Raw genomic sequence first — 17,185 nt, forward strand, 5'->3', positions numbered from 1 at the left:
AGTGGATTCCACAGAGCTGTCTGCCCACCCCCTTTATTAGAGGCAGCAACGGGAACTGGGGGGAGGTCAGGCAGGAGCAGATATGCTGGGGGAGCTGGCTTTCAAGCCGGCTCTCTGTGCATGCTGGCTCCGTGGCACCTCCTGTCCCCCCACCTCCTTGCTGCCTCCCACGGAGGCGGGTGGAGGCAGGAGCTGGTGATGTCCTTCCTGAGTACCGGCTTCATGGAGGCACCCTTCCCCCGTGCTGCTGCCTCTGTATCAGAGGCAGCAGGGATGCTGGCACAGCCTCTGTCTGTGGGGAGCTCAGATCCCCTCTGGACAGGGGCTGCTGCCCCCCTGCACTGTTGCCTCTGATGTGGCCTTCCGTCCCTGTCCCCAGGGACTATAGAATTATCGTGTAACTGTTAATAATTGGTTCAGTTACACAATTATTAAATGACATGTAACATCCCTACTCCAGATTTTTCACAGATAACACATTACAGCACATAATGCATTTGCAGCTAGGAGTAATATCACCAAATAAAAACAAAACTAACATGCACCCCCGCCACACACCTCATCTGGGAAAGAGAAGCTAACTTCATGTTGGCACCATGCATCCAGGCACCATGCCCCTAAATATTGAAGTCTCCCCACTTTTTTGCCATTGTAAAGAGCCTATATGACCAGCTAATCAGCTGTATAAAGTAGCTGATAGTAGATGGCAGTACAATCATACTTTAGATGAGGGTTTCTAAGTATAGGATTTACTGACTATGGTTTGGTATAAAACATAAGAATATTCCCATTTGGTACCTGTGGGATTAAAGTTACTGATGGAAGCTTTTACTTTAAGAATGTATGCCAGCACTAGTTTATAAAAACATTTGCTCATGTGAACACAATATTCTCTCACACACAAGTTTGCCAGCATTATATCCCCAGATAACAGGCATGTTTACAAATCCTTCTAACATACAAATTATGGCATCACATTCTTCACATTATAGTAAAAGAACTGCCTGGAATTCCATTATAAGCTAAGGTTTTTTGGAGAAAAAAATCTGTTGTGCTGAAATGCTGTAAAGCTTCAAAATGAAAAAGTAATACTTATGCTTTAAGTATGAAAATAAAATAATAGTTTTAGTTTAGATGCACAAAAATAGTTGCTTATGCCCCCCCACAAAAACAGAATATGTTCTCTTATAACTCAGAGATACATATTTTCAATTGATTGTTTTGATTTAGTATTCATTAACAGGAGTATTACAGGATGGGAGTGTGGCAAAACCACTGGGTTACTCTGACTTTTGTGTAATTAAGATAGACATCCTCACAGCAGGGACACATCATAAGACACTATGCCTCAAGAAAGGAGACTTTAAAAAGGAGAGGATGTTAGAATGAAAAAAGGAAAAAGATTAAAAAGCCACAGAATCAACACAGAGGTTTCCTAATGAATGTCTCATTATAGTCACAGAAGGAAACCAAAGGTGAGAAGGCAAAACAGTATGGTTAAATGGCAAGGGACGTGAAATTACTCAGAAAAACAAAACAAAAATACCCACTCCTCCACGGTAATCCAGCCCAGCCCAAGTGAGCCAGGAATATAAGAATTAATAAGTATGATGTGGAAAATATAGAGAGCCCAAACCTGAAGTCCCTACTAACACAAAACTTATATTTAATTTTGAGTGTAAAGGGTCCTAAGAGTGCTAGGAGAAAATCTGAAAAACAAGTAGCCAAAGATATGAACAAATGATAAGAAATCTTTAAATATGGGGCTACTACAGCGCTAAGTGGTCAGAGAAGACAAAGAACCAGATTCTGCCATTTTTATCCATATAAAATTGGGGATAGTGTACTCACATAGTAAATGAGTACTCCCTGTGAATAAAAGTGGCAGAATCTGGCCCCAAATTATTTGTGGCAGATTCCATCATAGAGAGTGATGGCAAAATTCTTCTGCTGTGAGAGCTGTACAATTCAATACAGGTTTAATAGTGGTTGCCTGCAAGGAAATAGGGTAACTTAATAATCTGAGTAAGCCATAAGGTTATTATTCCTGCATGTTTCAGAGATGAATGTTACAGGTAATAAAGATGAAACACAATCAGAGAGAAAGGCACCAAAAATAAAGATGATGGAACATGCGGAGAAATTCAATAGACTGTCATTGTTCTCAAAAACACCTTGCACTTTGATATTCTTCAATTGAAATAAGTCACCAGGTCCGGCTGGTATCCTTCAGAAGAGAACTGAAAGTAGTGAAGAATGAATTGGAAACATTACTAACAAAACAAAACCCAAACAAATAACCTTACCATCTTGTAATCTTCCACTGTAATACAATACATCTTATATCATTTCAACATCTATGGGCCAGATCCTGAGACACCTGAGTAAGTGAGACAGAATCTGGGTTTGCGCACACACACACACGTGCTCTCTCTCTCTCTCTCTTTGGGTATGTCTACACAGCAAAGTTGTTTTGAAATAACAGCCCTTATTTTGAAATAACTTTCCTAAGGAAATAGCGGAATGCTTATTTCGAATTTGGTAAACCACATTCTATGAGGAATAATGCCAAATTCAAAATAGCTATTTTGAAATAAGTGCTGAGTAGATGGCAGCCTGCAGAAAGTGCAGCCAGGCTCGCAGAAACACGTCCAAGAAAAGCACCAGAGTGTCCAGGGGCAGCTCTGGCTCCATGTTGCAGAGTGCTGTGGTGTCTCAAGTGAGAGCAACCAGAGCACACAGAGACAAAATGCTTTGCTGTCCCTCATCAAGGTAGACAAGCAAGCAGGAAAACCTGAGAACTGGCTGTCTGAGGGGTCCCTTTAAGCACAGACCTCAGATAGCCTCAGGCAGCAGCCCCACACAGTAAGTCCTGACCTGGTGTCCTGCCGGAACTGGTTCCGGCCAGCCTTAAATGCAATTCAGAGTCCACTCAGTGTGGACGCACTATTTCGAAATAACCAAATGCTATTTTGAAATGCATTTTGTGTGTAGACGTGTTATTTCGAAATAAGCTATTTCAAAATAACACTGTAGTGTAGACATACCCTCTGAGAGTACTGGTAGATACGGTCTCATTAGAAGACAATCTAAGGGAAAAAAGAGTTCAGGAGAGCTAGCAGTTTCTCAGGGAGAGTATTACAGGCACAACTGCAAACTATCCTGATGTGAGGGAACGATATGAATAACTGTAAGTTGCTTTGAGATCTTCTGGAGGGTGTGAGCTTGGAGGACTGGATAAAGGTACTGTGTTTGCCTGTCTTTTAAAAAAGGGTAGCAAAGATGACCAAAAAGGGAATTATAGACCAGTCAGCCTAACTGTGATACCTGAAAAAATACCACAATAAATTATTAAACAATCAATTTGTAAGCACCTTTAGGATAATGGGTGGGATTTGGCATGATTTGTTCTTGAGAAATCAATGCTACTTTCCATCTTTGACAGGATTACTGCCTGATTGGATGGAGGGAAGCAGCAGCTGTGATATGCCAATGATAGTTATGCTTCTGAAACAGTTGCACATTGGATTCTCATAAGGGTGGGTGCACAACTGGTTGAAAGACCATACTCAGAGTCATTATCAGTGTTTTAATGTTAAACTGAATGGGCATAATTAATGGGGCCCACAAGAGTCAGTCCTGGCATGAGTTCTATTCATATTTTTCATAAATGACTTGGATAATGGAGAGGAGAGTACATTATAAAAACTGCAGAGGATGCCAAACTGAGAGGGTTTGTAATAACTTTGGAAGATAGGATTAGAATTCAAAACTTCCTTAGCGAATTGGAGAGCTGGTGTAATTCAACAAGATGAAGTTCAATAAAGGCGAATGCAAAGTAGTTCATTTATGAAGGAAAAACTCAAATGAGAACTACAAAATGGGGAATAGCTTGCTGGGTAATACTGCTGAAAAGGACCTAGGGGTATGTGGATCACAAAATGAATGAGAGTCAATAATGTGATGTAGTTGCAAAAAAGATTAATAATATCATTCTGGGTTGTATTAATGAGAGTGGTGCATTTAAGACATAGGAGCTAATAGTCCTGTTCTGCTCCATACTGGTGAGGCCTTAGATGGAGTTGAGAAAAAAAAATACTCCTAGGGTGACTTGATAAGTCTTCAAGTTTATTAAGGGTCTTCAAATATATTAAGAGTTATAATGAGGATCATGATCAATAGTTCTCCATATTCACTGAAGGTAAGACAAGAAGTAATGGATTTAATCTGCAACAAGGAAGATTTAAATTAGATATCAGGAAAAACTGTCTCACTGTAATGATAGTTAAGATGTGGAATAGGCTTCCAAAAGTGATTTTTGAAATCTCTCTTATGGGAGGTTTTTAAGAACACATTTTACAAACACCAGTCAGTGATGATCTAGGTTGACTTGGTCCTGCCACATTCTCAAGGCCCTTTCAGGCCCTACATTCTATGAAATTACTCATCACTACATCTGTGATTCTATGAAATTACTCATCACTACATCCGTGATTCTATGAAATTACTCATCACTACATCCGTGTAACGCTGATGGGTAAGTGTTTGTCTCATTGTACAGAAGTTGAAGAAACTTTCCTTGTCAGGGGTTAAACACTGATTAGGAAAGCAAAGAATAGGAGTAAGTGACATGGAAAGTTATTAATAGTGGGAAGGTGTACCTCCATGTAGGGCTAGAATAGCACTTGTGAAACACCTGTAGATACCTACTCAGTGTATGGAGCTAAATGGAGCAGGGTATAAAAAAGGAAGTGTATTCAGCAGGGGAGAGAAACCAGGGGCTGCCAAGGGTAGCTGCTGCTAGGGAGAAGAGGTAGCAGACAATTTGCTCTCTTTTTTTTTCCATCCATGAGTGGAATAAATGTTATGTGCACTGAGACATATGGGGATGTGCACCAGCAGTAAAACACATGCTGCTGGCTTTAGGCACTCTGCTAATCAGCAGGGCAGCATTTCTGGTGGCTGCCCAAGTGCTCAGCTTACAAGGAACACTGATAGCAGAGTCCATCTCTCTCCATTCCTGGACCTTGTAGAAGCACTTGCCTCTCCATTCTGAGCTCCTCTCATGATTATATTAAACATGAGGGGCTGTCATTGAAAACTCAGAGAAGGGAGAGCACTGAACACCTGCCAGAGGTATGGCATTGGAAACCTCAAGTTTTTGGGTAACTGGAGCATATGCAGGGGGAAAGTAGGGCAGAGAGAAAGGAATGCGGGGGTGGGTGGAGGAGGAGGAGGAGATATAAATGGAAGAGTAATGGGGAGATAAATTCAAGGGCAGAGCAAAGGAGAAAGGGGAACTTCTGGAAAGTGTGGAGAAAAGGGTGTGAGTTGTTATGAAGGCAGATTACATGGTATACATTATATTTAAGAATCATTCTTCAGGATGATTGCTCACCTTTTGTGACAGCAATGAGGAGTCCTGGGGCATTTTAGCCCTGGTCTACACTTATTATCTAACTCCCCTTATTTTGAAATAACCAGTGGAGCATCTACACTACTAAGCCTGTTATTTTAAAATAAGGGGCTGGTTATTTTGAAATAATAATTCCTGCTTTCCATGAGCAATAACACTTATTTTGCAATAGTTATTTTGAAATAGGGTTAGTATGGATGCTCCACTGCTGCTATTTTGAAATAACTACTCCCCAGAGTCATTCAAAGTAATAGAGCCCCAGGAAGCACTGGGGAGTAAAGTTAAATTAGTACATCAACAAAAAATGAGGAGTACAGGATCTTTCGAAATAGGGTAGTTCTGTCGAAAATGCCCTGTCTAAACTGCTGGTTTTTTTCGAAAAGCCCGGTTTAGAAAAAAAAAAGCGGACGCCATTATGCAAATGAAGCGGAGTGTAGTTTAGACACACCCTTACAGGAAGCAGGAGTATATATAATGAAAGAAGTTGCTTGTGTTAATAACGCTAATGAAGTCAGGGTGAAAATGCATCAGTCATAGCATTTGGATTGGAGATCTGAATATTCAGAGAGGGGGAAATTGCCTTTATATTGTGTTAAACAGTTGAGATCCTTATTCAATCCTAAATTGATAGTGTTGAATTTGTAAATGAATTCTAGTTCAGATGTCTCTCTTTGTAGCAGGTTTTTAAATTATTTTGTAGAAGGAAGTAGAGGGTATTGCCAATAGAATGAACATTTTAGAGTAAAGTAAGAAAAAATATTTTCTTTTCCTTGCCTAAGCCTGCCAAGATGAAAGTAAAGTGTGTGTGCAAAAGTTTATAGGAATGTTTCACCAACTCTACACAGGTCTTTCTGAGGCAGAAGTGCTGAGACACAGTAGTCTATTCAGTATACACCTGTATGTTTTGGGCATGGTTAGCGTGGAGTGAGAAATTTTGTTTTATTCAGGATCTTGTACTGCACCCCTCACAGCAGAGTCTAAGCACTGTGGTGTCATTAGACAGCAATCTTCCAAACAGCAGGAAATGTACATATTCTGAGAGGTAAGAAAAAGGGCTACAGAAGTGCCCACCTTTACTTTCCTATCAGGGGGTATGTCTCCACTACCACCCTAGTTCGAACTAGGGTGGTAATGTAGACATACCCAGGGAGTCTATCATCAGACACTTAGGTATATCCGTTATTTCTGCATTGCTTTCTGCTGCTGTTCGATTTTTCTCTCCTGTACCATCATGCCATTAAGTGATACCTTGTTTTATTGATGTGAAGTACCTTCAATTGTTACCCCTTTTTTAACCCTGAAGGAGACCTGATACTGAATAATGGTACCAAATAAACACTACAAATGATAACCAAGCTTGCTAGCCAGTATTTTTACACAGTTGATACATGACGCACCTGGATAGTTTTACTATCTTCCAAATGCCACATGGACTGAAGATTGCAAAAGGTGATTAGGAGAGTAAATCTGTAATAGTTTGAGCTGTTGGCACAACAGTGAATGGAAACATCCCACTTTGTTGCACGTGCTGTTTTCCACATTTAGTTATGATTCAGTTGAAAGCGCAAAGTCATTTTATCTTGGTCCATCATTTATTGAAAAGATAAGTCTGTAAATGATTAGACTAACCAGTTAGTTTCATACGCACTTTTGTTGTGAGCAAATCACAGTTGCTATGATTTATAGTAAAAACAACCTCCCTAAACTGCTGGCTAAAAAGGTCCACAACAAAGTACCAGCAATTCTATATTTTATGGTGCAAAGGTGATTTGTTTATTATGAGGGAAGTGAATGCAGGGAAGGCCGTACAGAGGAATAGGGCAGGGGCATGAGAGGCACCCATATAACTATTACAATTTTGGCAGGGGCACAAGAGGGTAGTGCGCCTCCTGAGTCTACCATGAGTCCTATATTATGTAAAATATTCTTAGTCATCAAAGTCCCCAAAAGTGTTCAAAAAAATGCAGATTCTTAGTGTGAGGACATGGGCAAAGCACCTTTACCAAATACTATCTTTTTAACCAATAGATTTTGCAAAGTATAAAAACTAGAAACAGCAGAAATTTAGTGATTAGTTAGAGAAAGGTGATCCATATTTCAGATCAGGTACCTACAAAGAAAGGAAAGAAGCCTGAACATTTGTACATGTTCCTCTCTTTCTGCTTTTAACCTTTCTTTAGAAACTCTAACTTTCTACTGAGGATTTAATTGAAAAGCGCACAACTGTATTGGATGAGAAAGGGAGTGTGGTATGAGATAAACTCCGGCTCCTTTAGGCAGTGGTGCTTTCAGTGTGTCTGCTCTGCAAGTGGTACACATACTTGGAAATGATCTTGGGGGTGTGTGTGTGTGTGTGTGTGTGTGTGTGTAAATCTGTTGATGTCATTTCAACTGAAAGAAACTGTCTTAACAAAAGCTTGCCCTTATCTGATACCTTGCTCCACACATCTTGCAGTGTGGGGAATTATGTTATTCATAAACAGGAGATTAAAATTATGCTATGTTTAATAACTTTGCCTCTAGTTCTGCCCTTGGCTATATGCCTGCAGCTTCTACTGTGTTCAGTTAGAATTGTGTATATGAAGCCACAGACAGAAATTGATCCTTTACAAAGTTCACTGGGAAAGAGAAAGAGATGGAAGTGTTAGGCACACAGCATAAATCAGAGAGCACCATAGGTTTTACAGAACAGCTCAGATGCAACACAATTGGAAGAATTATAGTCAAGAGAGCATCAGAGGGGTAGCCAAGTTAGTCTGTAACCAGAAAAACTTAAAAACCAACAAATAGTCTAGCAGCACCTTAAAGACTAACAAAACATGTAGACGGTATCATGAGCTTTCATGGGCACAACCCATTTCTTCAGATGAAATGTCATGTTACTTGTTTTCCTGGTACTACCTGGCATCTTGTTGGGACCATACTGGGAGGGGGTTGCAGTCTGAGAACTGCAGGAAAATACTGATCATTATACAGGAACTTTGGGCTGGTAGGTATTGGGCTGTTTTGCCCCTCAAGTCCCCCCATGTGAAAGAGATATTCCTGAAATGTCTTCAGGAAACTGTAGGGCTAGGTAGTACCAGACTGCATATATAGATGTTGGAATTTGTGGTGTGGGGGGTGCTGGCTTGAAGTGATTTCCATTATGTATAGGGTTTACTATTTGATTTAATGATTCTCAGCACCCCCATTATGCAAATTGTTCCAGCACTCCTGAATGCACGACTGGGAATGTTTGGTGTAGTATCCATATATGAGGATCTCCATGGTCACTAGTGAGACTTATTTAATTGGTGCTATTTGTGACTGACACTTTTAATTTATGTAACCTTATTTTTTGAAACAATGACATTCCCATATTTGTGTAAATAATGTGACTGGTGGTACGGAAGCACAGGAGATGCCGGATAGACTGATAATACTGAAACAGGAGCTTTGATTTTTAAATATTTATTCTACTACAGAGTAAGGTTCTTAAAATTATTACAGTACTGAAAACGTAGCAGTGGGCCCAACTAAATACATTGCTCTCCCACCATCTGAAATGAAATGGTCAAGAATGTCAAGTATGGTCTACTCAGAATAATAACACTTGCTGGAATAAAAAAATTGCCATGTTCAGAGAACAGCTCACTTGTGTATTCATGATATCTACTTAATTTACTGAGTAAAATAAGTATTTCCTGTCTTTTATACTTGTTAGCTCTGGAGATCGAATACAGGACCAAGAGACTGAAATGGAATCTATTCTGGCTCATTAATGATCAGCAAAATTGTTAATCAAGTTCAGATTAAGGAAACTCTAAGGCTACGTCTACACTGGCACGATTTTCCGAAAATTCTTTTAACGGAAAAGTTTTCCATTAAAAGCATTTTCAGAAAAGCACATCTAGATTGGCAGGATGCTTTTCCGCAAAAGCACTCTTTGCAGAAAAGCGTCCGTGGCCAATCTAGACACGGTTGTCCGCAAAAAAGCCCCAATTGCCATTTTTGTGATAGGGCCTTTTTTGCGGAAAACAGTACTGTGCTGTCTACACTGGCCTTTTTGCGCAAAAGTCTTCCGGAAAAAGACTTTTGTCCAAACGGGAGCAGCATAGTATTTCCGGAAAAGCACTGACAATCTTACATGAGATCGTCAGTGCTTTTCCGGAAATTCAAGCGGCCAGTGTAGACAGCTGGCAAGCTTTCCGCAAAATCATCTGCTTTTGTGGAAAAACTTCCCAGTCTAGACACAGCCTGATGGTGTTAATCTATGAGCCAGAAAAAAAACTCCATTTGACTTTCAGATCCCAGGTTGAGTTTAGATGGTTGGTAGCCTTCAAAAGTAGCTTATTCAAAACTGAATAAGTTTTATTTGGGAATTATTGAGGCAATAAATATGTAACATCAGAATGCCAATTTCACTCAGTTCTCATAGTAGCTCAGCACTTTTAAGAAGAGATTATCTAGCCCAAGAAGAGTTTCATATGTCAGTTATGCTCTAGACTTTAAGGGTGAAAACAATCACCTTTACATCTGCAAATACAGTACAGGCAACCCCTGACTTACAGCCGCCTGACTTACAATCCCCCACATTTACAACCATTTTTTTCATGTGAGATAGCTCCTAAAACCCCCCCAATTTACGTTCGCAGCTCACATCTATGACAATGTACGACGTAGATGTCACGCATCATCCCAAAACAGGAAACGTACAAAGTCAGGCAGACTCGCCAGTCTGCAGCTGCTTCTTGAACTGCATGTGTCTCCACTACCGGTCTTTACTTTTTAGTTATTTTTGTGCATTATTTGAACTATTTAGTTTAGTTTTCCTCCATTTCTGTAGTCAATTTTGGATTTCCAGGAACAGAACTAACATTTATAACATTGCGCCTATGGGAAATAAGGGTTTGGCTTATGACGGTTCTCCAGGAACCAATTAGGTCGTAAGTGCAGGGGTCGCCTGTACAATATTTCAACAGTGTAATTAAAGGGTAAATGGGTGCTACATCCACAGTCTGGGTATGTCTACACTACCCTCCTAGTTCGAACTAGGAGGGTAATGTAGGCATACCGCACTTGCAAATGAAGCCCGGGATTTGAATTTCCCGGGCTTCATTTGCATAAGCGGGGCGCCGCCATTTTTAAAACCCCGCTCGTTCGAACCCCGTGCAGCGCGGCTACACGGGGCACGAACTAGGTAGTTCGAACTAGGCTTCCTAGTCCGAACTACCGTTACTCCTTGTGGAATGAGGAGTAACTGTAGTTGGAACTAGGCTTCCTAGTTCGAACTACCTAGTTCGTGCCCCGTGTAGCCGCGCTGCACGGGGTTCGAACGAGCAGGGTTTTAAAAATGGCGGCGCCCCGCTTAGGCAAATGAAGCCCGGGAAATTCAAATCCCGGGCTTCATTTGCAAGTGCGGTATGCCTACATTACCCCGCTAGTTCAAACTAGCGGAGTAGTGTAGACATACCCTCTGTCTCTTTCTTTTACACACTTACAATAGTGGCAAAAACGAACCCACTACACGAGTATTATTAGTTTGCAGATAAGATGTAGAAACTGAACTTTTTTGTGTCTTACGTGGGAAATTAATTAACAAATGTCTACAATGGTGATGTAACTTGACAGAAGAGCATGCTCCTCCTTTTTGCAGTGGTGTAGTACTAACACCTCTGGCTGTCACCATTGCCATAGAAACAGATGGCTTCCCATTATCATGGATTGGTACTGCATGTGCAAATTGGAAAGTGTTGTTGCCAGGCTAGGGGACGTGTCGCTAATGGGCCTGATTTTCCTTTCCCCTTGTCTAGTGTAAATCAGAAATTAACTCAATTTCAGTCAACAAAACGCATCAGTGTACTGTGACCATTATTTTCAAATCTCCAAATGAACATTGCTTGCCCTGCAAGCAGGAACGGGGAGACCAGTTTCCCATTCTTAGCAACATACATTAGGAAGTACTTAAGGGTCATATTCCTGACTTAACATTGTTGTGAGAATGTGGTTCAGGGCTGGTGGAGATGAAAAAAATATACAACAAAAGCTCAGTTCCAACGGGAGAATTATACCTGCAAATGCACAAACTGGTCTAACCTCCATGTCCTACCCACAGCAGTTTCATTGTTGTGTTCTAATATTAAGCCCTGCTCTGTGGTGTTTTATAAAATTACGATGGCAGTCAAACAAAAAGGATCACCCTAATCAAGAGTGTGAAAGGTTTGTCTCGTAATGAAATGCTGCTTCCAGAGCACTTTAACATCACCATATTAATTACATGCTTTAGGCCACATTCAGCCCTTCTTATTCAGGCAGTCCTATTGACTTTAATTCTAGTACTGTAGCTTGGTTCATATAGCTATGTTAAAGGGAGTAATGATTCCCATCAAGAATATACAGAACAAAACCTCTCCAAATTCAATGAGGAGTCCTGCGGCACCTCAGAGACCAACCAATTTATTTGGGCAAAAACTTTTGTGGGCTGGAGTCAGCGTTGTCAGATACATCTGCACAGATGGCATGATATAATTCCTACTTTAGGCAGACATGATTGTTATGCAGACCAGCAAGAAAGTGTGATATTTTTGCTCTTCACATCTGACACACATGTTTGGGTATAAACTTTCTAGCCCTCAAAAGTTTATGCTCAAATAAATGTGTTAGTCTTTAAAGTGCTACAGGACTCCTCGTTGAATTTCCTGAAACAGACTAACAGTCTGAAATTTGTCTCCAAATTCAGGACTTCCAGAAAATATAAGTGGTTGGTTCATGGATTTTATTTACCAGTCTTCCCCATGCTATTGCACTTGATTTTTAAAATATACCATTGTTACACTTCAATACCTGTGGAAATTCAAACAAAATTGCAAAATGTTAGGTGCTGAATCCTGCCATTCATTCCCCAAAATTCATTCCCATTAATTCCAGAAAATGTACACAGGCACAACAAAGGGTATAATTTGACTAAGCAAGTTGACTTAATGTGAACCAGTTGGTGATTTATTATTCAGTTGCTTTGCTGGCACCAGTGGGTTTGCTCAGATCTTGAAATATCAAGGGGCATGTCTCTAAATAACATCATAGATTTTTACAGATATTGTACCTCATACGTTTAAGGTGTGAGGTCACTTAAAATGTTAAAATATGGAAGATCCCTTCTGCTGAATTTTTCTCCCTTGTCAGAAAAAAAAATTGAATGACAGCTGCTTATGCAGGGAGAAAATGACAGAATCTAGACCAAACCTGTAGATAGCGAAGGATGTGTTTCCATCTCTTTAAAATGTTCAGTTTGGATTTGTAGTAAATTAATAGAAGAGACAGCTCCGTTGTCATCTCTGGTGCCTGTTACACCAGAACTGCATATGGCTTGCTAGGAGTAGCCTGAGGAATGCCATCACTTTTGGTAGGTGGCATCTTTACTCTGTTTTGGATAGGGATGTAATTAGTGTAGTTGATTAACCAATAAGCAAAAGCTTATAGGTTAATCCCATAAACTACACGCATTTCCCTCCCTCCCACCTGCCAGTACATTTTTTAGTAGGCTGGCCCGGCTCAGTCCTGGCTTGCAACGGGTCCTGGACCTACCCCTTCTCTGTGGCTCTGCATTTAAAGTGTATTAGGAGTTGGTTGGGCAAGCAGCCTGGCTCAGGCCAGGTCCAGGAGCTCAGACATGCCCTCCACCCCTGGACAGAGGCTGCTGCCACCTTGCGCAGCTGCCTCTTTATCAGAGGCAGCAGCACAGGGCAACAGGCAGCTAGTCTGCAAGTGGAACTGTTTTTTAAACTGGCTCCCCTCATGAAACTCTGATACGGAGGTAGCAGTGCAGAGTTGCAGTGGGCTCTTCCGGAGCGAGGCCAGAGTGCACTGGCTGCCGGCCCTGCCTGAGGACTATAGAATAGTTGACTAACCGATAAGAATTCATGAGGTTACGTGACTATTCAATTAACCAGTATTTAACAGACCTAGTTTTGGAGCTGTTGACAAGAAATTAGGGAGCATCCTCATGACATGGCCCCAATTTTGCAAGCTGGATCATCCAGCTATCTCCAAAATAAAGATAAGTATGTGGCATTGTTTCAGTGAAGTGGCCTTGATGCAACTCTGCTATCTTCATACTGAGGTCTGTGTTTAGAGGATTGTGTTTTGGCAAGGGAGAAGGGATTCCACTTCCAACTTTACATAAACAATGTTATATACATTTATCATAAAACTGTATATAACAGATCGGAAAGCATGGATACATTTGTCATTAAGCTGCTGGACAGTTTTCTTTGAAAAGAAGAGCAATTAAAATAAATCTGTACCAATATTCCCCTGATAAAAATGAAAAAAAAACCCCACCCCACCTTCCAACGGAAAATGCAGTGACCAGCAAATACGAATTAACTCCCGCAAATACGGTGTAAACATATTTCCTGTCTCATCAATTAACTTTAAAAGCAATCGAACCAAGGCGCAATACAGAACAGTTTAGTTCTGTCACAAAGCAAATGCTAAAAAAACAAACCCGCCCCCCAAAAGAACAAAACGCCCTAAACGTTTCGCTTGTGTCTAGAAAGCCACCCCTCCGTGCTTCCGTGGCAGATCAGCACAAAGCCAATCTACCTGACCCCGGGATGGGGAGAGGGACAGAAAACCACAAGGGCTCTAGTCCTACCTGAATTCCTGGCAGGCTTAGAGTTACTGCCCCCTCCTCAGCGCTGCTAAAGTTTACGGGCACTAGCCCAACCCCCCGCCGCTCCCCGCACATCATGCCCACGCAGCAGAAACTTACAGGGCAACAGAACTTACAGGCTGGGGCGCACCCCGCGTGCTGAGCTGGCGGCGCGATGGTAGAGCCGGGAGGCTCCCTGCTCCCGTGTCTCTGCGCGCTGGCTGGGGCTGTGCAGCATGGATCCAGGCGCTCAGCGCAGCCTTGGGCGAGCCGGGCTCCTCCGGATCGTCCCCTCCGCTAGGAGCAGCCCGCGCCGCCCCTGGAGAGCTGGCTGCGGCTTGTGTCCTTTGGCTGCTCGGACCCCCGAGATTTATAGCAAGAGGCGCTGCTGCTCAGCCGGGTCGCTCTCTCCTTTCAGTCCCCCCTCCCCTCCTGGGAGACCCCCCTGTGACCTCTGCCCCTCCCACTTCCTCCCACGCAGGAGTGGAGCCTAGAGACTCCCCCTAAGCCATCAGCCCGCTTCCTCTGCTCCGACTGCTGCCGCTTGTCTCCCCCCGCCCCGCCAGGTCCATGGCAGGGCTGCCTTGTCTGCCTCTCCCCAGCGGGGCGCATCCGCCGCTGCAGACCCTGCCTGGCTTGTCACCTTTCTAAGTACGTGCCTGGAGCAGGGAACTTTTCGTTCCTCAACCAGAACTTGGCCCAGAGGCAAGGGCGTCATGCGGGGCGGGGAGGAGCGGAGGAGGAAAGGAGCCCCCTCCTCCCCGCGTTTTGTACCAGGACGCTGCTTGCTTCTCTCCTGCCGCCCCTCATTTGGGAGAGGAATGCAAGCAGCTTGCTTTATCCTCCTCCTCTTCCCTCCCTCCCCCCAAGCTGGGAGTCAGAAAAGTGGAAGCCCATCAAACAGAACAAAAGGCCCAGCCCATGCGAACTCCTGCTTGGCCCCTGCTTGAAATCAGGAGCAGAGAGTTCGAATCAGAGCTCCTGAGATACCAATTCCAGTCCGGGATTGGCAAGACGGGAACTGTAGTAGCAAATGCAAAAGACAAAGGTGACAGCAGTAGTCATGGTGCTTGCTTGCCCCCTATACTGTTTCCCTTCCAAAAGCGAACCCACTTCTCCCTGCCACTCAACCACATTTGCTTGAAAAGGCAGCTCACACTCCTTTTGCTCTACCAGTCAGAATGCAGGGGCGTATCCGGCAGAACCAATAGCAGGACTGGGAGTTTCTGCAGCACTTTTTTCAAATTCATTGACATAAGCAGGCTTAGCCAGTGGTGGAGTTTGAAGCTCTGTGCTTAGGTCAGAAGATGTTTTGCTACAGATTCAGTCAAGAACCGACTCTCATCTTCACAGGTGGACATGTTGCCAAGGCTGGCAGGAACAACCCCTTGTCACTAGGGCTGGATTATGAAATGGGCTTTAGGGACTGCAGCCCAGAGCCCCAGGTGAAGGGGGCTGTCTTAGCCCAGGCCCCTGTGATGCAGCCACTAAGGCCTTACATGCTGCAGTGCTGCCTGCTGCCATTCTACCCTCCCCAGACCCACAAAACAGTTAATCCAGTTTGTGGCACCAGGACATACATGGCTGCTTAAACAGGGAAGAGAGCTGCTACCCCATGCACATTCAGGTTAGAGAGGAAAAATCCTGTTTAATCAGTTTGATAAAGCACGATCCCATGGACCACTCTTGGCCCCAGGGCGCTACTGTCTCCTGGCCTTGTGCAGCTTCTGATTCCCAGCCGCCAGCCACATGGGGCTCCTGGCTGCTGGCCCCACAAGGCTGCCGGTTAATTGGTTTCCGGTAAGCATCACCCTGTTAACCAGTTACCTGTTCACATCCCTAATTCAGATTAGCCCAGTTTTGGATGTTTCAGTGCTTCATTGCAAGAACAGCAGAGCAAAAGTATGACCACCTGGGATCTTTCCTGGCTGCAAATCAACATAAGAATATAAGAAGGGCACACTGGGCCAGAACAAAAGGTCCATCTAGCCCAGTATTCTGTCTTGTGACAAAACATTGCTTAAATGACTCTTAAAACTTTTCCATTTTTCGAAATCTCAATTTTTGGGGAGAATGGCAACACCCAACGTGGCAGTGTTGCCAACTTTCATGCTGTAAATAAAGCAAACCAGTTTTTTTTCCACAATGAGCCAAAATACAACTAATCCTCTTTCAATACATGGCTAAAACCAAGCTAAACCCTTAAAAAACCCTTCAAAACCCAATCTATGTGACTGAAATGCATTGTGGGTCCACCGACCATCCCTCCTTATGTTCCCTTTGCCCCTTGTACCTTCCCTTACCCCTCTGAGCCTATTTCACTTCACCTTTCGCCCTGCGCCCCTTGTGCCCCTCTGAGCCCATCACAACTTCCCTTGTGTCTCCTTGTTCGCCAGCCTTTGCTTTTGCCCCTTGTGCTCCCTTTGCTCTTCCAAGCCCATTGCAGCTTTTGTATTGCTCTCTTGTGCCCCTGAGCCCAGCTTTCTTTTCTGTGCCCCATGTGCCGCCCATTGTCCCTCTGAGCCCATTCTGCCTTTCTTTTTGCCCTCTTGCCCTCTTGTGCCTCCGTTGCCCTTCTCAGCCCATTGCAACTTTTCTTTTGTTCCCTTGTGCCTCTGAACCAAGCAAGCTTTTTTGTGCCCCTTGTCCTTCTCCATTTCCCTCTGAGCCCATTCTTCCTTGGCTTTTGCCCCCATGCCCTGTACCCCCTTGTGCCTTTCCTTTTGCCCTTTACCCCAGCCTTTCGTTACCCTTTTCCCTCTGAGTCCATCTTACCTTCTTTTTGCCCTTGTGCCCCATTGCCTCCCTAAGCTCACTCTATATTCCCCTTTGCCCCATTCCTCCATCCCCTTTGCACCTCCTTGCCCCTCTGCGTGCATTGTGACTTTCCTTTTTCTCCCTTGTGCCCCCTTGGCCTTCCAAGCCCCACATGTGTCTTTCTTTTTGCTTTTTTTGCCTCACCATGCCACCTCGTGAAGCTAGACCACACAGCATACTGGACAGAAAGGTGCTTTTATAATGCTTTACTTTTAACATTAAAATACAAGTAACAAAAAGAATTGTAGAATTTAAATTGTAAGTAACCAGTCTTGCAGACAAGGTCATCCCCTGGTGGTGGTGGTGGTGGTGGTGGTGGT

At 43.2% G+C, this 17,185-nt stretch overlaps 1 protein-coding gene across 2 annotated transcripts in view; it reads right to left on the reverse strand.

Moving 5' to 3' along the window:
* Nucleotides 1-14,811, reverse strand: part of AGTR1 (angiotensin II receptor type 1) — a 67,551-nt gene extending 52,740 nt beyond the window's left edge. Inside the window, exon 1 of one of the 2 annotated variants that reach the window (XM_075937685.2) lies at nucleotides 14,169-14,811. The gene's annotated coding sequence lies outside the window, so the exon portion shown is untranslated. The remainder of the gene's footprint in view (nucleotides 1-14,168) is intronic. The other variant, XM_075937683.2, reaches the window with a different exon arrangement.
* Between the last annotated feature and the right edge of the window lie 2,374 nt (nucleotides 14,812-17,185).

Source organism: Pelodiscus sinensis, chromosome 10, assembly GCF_052426305.1.
Source record: "Pelodiscus sinensis isolate ZL-2025 chromosome 10, ASM5242630v1, whole genome shotgun sequence".
Taxonomy (NCBI): Eukaryota; Metazoa; Chordata; order Testudines; family Trionychidae; genus Pelodiscus; species Pelodiscus sinensis.